Genomic DNA, 3,048 nt, shown 5'->3' with positions numbered 1-3,048 from the left:
TTCTAGATCTTTAACAGTATAAGAGCTCCAGGGAAATTGGGGCGGTGACACTGAAGAAAAACGCGTCCGCCCCAGATTCGCTCCCGCGGGCGACTCCGGGCGGCTTCCCTAGCGCCGCCGCCCCAGCCCCTCGCCTCGGCCTCTCCTCCCTCGCCGCCGCCGGCGACGTCACCGGCCAAAGGCCGCGTGGCGCAGGCGGCGGCGGGGCGTCTCCTCCCGCGCGCAGGTGGCCGGCGTCGCGGGGCGCCCCCTCCTGCCCGTCGGCGTCGGGCGGTGGCTCTCCTCTGCTCCGTCTCCCCTCCCCCTCTCCGGCGTCGTGGTGGCCCGCAGGCGTGCCCCCCTCTCCTCCCTCCCCCCTCCAGCGCGGCTTGTGGGGATCCGAGGAGGCGGGTTGCTCTGGCGGCGGATCTGGGTGGCTCTGCCCAGATCTGGTTGGTGTTGGTGGTTGGTGGCGGCGGGGACGGCCGGCGGCCCTGCTAAGGTGGTGGTGGTGCTGCTGGCGGCTGTGCTTCTCCGGTGGGATGGTGGAGCCTCCGGTGGTGTTGGCCAGGGCATGGATGCGAGGATGTGGGCTGCCACGGCGTGGTGGTGGCTCATGGCGGTGGTCTAGATCGTGTCACGGCGGCTGCTGGTCATCTCTGAGAGCAGCGTCGGCCGTCGGTGAGCGGCCTTTTTCGACCTTCGATCCCTCCCCTCGTCGTCCGGGCTCTACCCTCGTCATAGGGCTGGACCGCTCCCAGTTGCGGTCCATTGCTCGTCTCGCGCCCGTGGCTGCGAGACAGAGCTCGTCTCGCGCCCGGCAGCAGGACCGAGCTCGTCTCGCGCCCGGCAGCAGGACCGTGCTTGTCTCGCGCCCGGCAGCAAGACCGACCTCGTGTCGCGCCTGGCAGCAGGACTGAGCTTGTCTTGCACCCGGTGCAGCAGGACGGGTGATGGAGGCCTTTTTTTGGGCCGACCCTTTGGGTCTCGGCGCCGGGGGCCGTCCAGGGGTGTGTAAAGGAGCGACCTTTCCACTCGTCTCTTTGGTTGGGGTAGCGACGGATCTCGGGTGCGATGGTGTCAAGGTCTTGGATGCCGGGGCGGTGGCCCTGGTGGTGGTAGCGCGGTGCTCAGGCGGCAGCGTAGCGCGTTACCTTCTTGAAGGCGTCGTCGCGGCTCTCACCGGTCATCGTGTCGCTCCAGAGGAAACTCTGACCCCCGGGTCAGGCAGTGGAGGCGCGCTAACGTCGTAACCTTCTTGGAGGCGCCGCCTTGGAGCTCTCGGTTCGTCATATGCGGCTTCATCTCTTCGCGGTGGCATGTTCCCGGTGGAGATCCCTGATTGCTCTTGTAGTGTTAGGGGTGGTGTTGCTGCGCACAGCGCCTATGTATCCCGCCTTGGGTGTGTGCGTGTGTTGTCGTGGGGTGTGTTTGTACTTGGGTTGTGGTTGATCTGTGCTTTATATATAAAGCGGGGCGAAAGCCTTTTTGGGTAACATTAGATATTTTAGTTGCAATGGGTAGTTGCCTGGTTTCCAGACTTTGTGACAGTATCAGGTGGTTCTGTTGTTTTACGAATGCCTATGTGCTTGCTTTATAAGGAGGAGATGCAAAGTGGCATCACTTTGTTTATTTATTTTGCCTTGGTAGTCCATTGCATTTCTCCAGGCTTACCTGGCAATTGGCTCTGGTTATTTTGTTTCCTTAGAATGCTTTGGGTTAGCAAAGCAAGGCGCCCCTGCTCTTTAATTCCTTATTAGGAGATGTCAAAATAGTTTCATCTATGTTTTGATGTTTGTTAACTGGATCAATACTACTCTGTTATTTCTCTGCCAAAGAAAGATATAGTTTCCGCTTAATTATGGACAATACTTAGAGGCTTTCCATGTTGTAATCCTCACTGTATCTGATTGGAAGGAACCGGGAGTTCGGGATGCAACGCGTTTTGGGCTTGAAAACAAGAAAGAGACACCTTGGTGACTATATAGTTCTTGGCTTATTTTCTCTGTCAGTGGCCATCCTCTAGATAGTCTCTCAGGCTCACGCTTATATATACAGGTAAAGAAAACTGTCGCTGGAACCAAGACTTGACAATCGCAATGCTTATGTTTATGATGGGAAAATGCATGCCTTGACTGATCAAAACCTTTGGTGATCACATTTCACTGAAGGAAAATGTCGTCTTCTTGGACAAACAGTTATAATCTCAGACAATATGCAAATAATTCAATTTGCATGTTTAGGAACTCACTGCACAATTTTGGAAAAAGATGAGAAAAATCTGTAAACTAACATCACAGTAAACAAAATCGAAAGATGCTCAAAAATAGATTTAGTCATACAGCATAGTCAGAATTCAAATAGGAGAATGGTCACACAGAGAGGGTCATGTTTTTCTCCTCCCCTAGAAAAATCCTCTTCCCCTAATGAAGTGAAATAAAATGGAAGAATAATAAACGTACAAGAGATAGGCATCTCCAGTCTTTAACATGTGCATAAGAACAAGGCGATATCAATATTCAGAACTGATGGATAACAAGTTGTCCATAAAAGATAAATGTACTTGCAAGTTGCAACAAGAGATAAGCATCTCCAATCTTAAACGGAAAATAAAGAGGTGAAAATCCAACCAATTTCAAAAATAGATAATATACCCTCACAGTTACCCCATACCAAGAGCTAACAGGTGACCATAATGATTAGCACTAGAGGCAGCCGATATATCAAATACCTAGACTCATTCATACAACTAAGCATTAGCCACTGGAAGCTGTTGCTAGGTGTTGCATATTCTCCATGGCTGAATTCTATGAAGACAATATATAGTTCCACCAAGGTCAGTGACCATCTGACGGCCATTCCGCAAAACATGGAACATAAGGTATAGCACCATAGAATGTTTCGTGAGTGCCGATAACATGCACTTTCTTGCTGTCCATATCATATGAGATAGCCTTCCCCCTCTGGTCGGTAAGGAAAATCAAATCACAATCTGGATGAATTGCTAAGGGCTCCACATATTTGTAACGATCCCTTCCAAACAGTTCTGAAACGTTAACAGTATCCTTC

Source organism: Triticum aestivum, chromosome 1B (genome assembly GCF_018294505.1).
Source record: "Triticum aestivum cultivar Chinese Spring chromosome 1B, IWGSC CS RefSeq v2.1, whole genome shotgun sequence".
NCBI lineage: Eukaryota > Viridiplantae > Streptophyta > Magnoliopsida > Poales > Poaceae > Triticum > Triticum aestivum.
Note: the sequence above shows the minus strand (reverse complement) of the source record.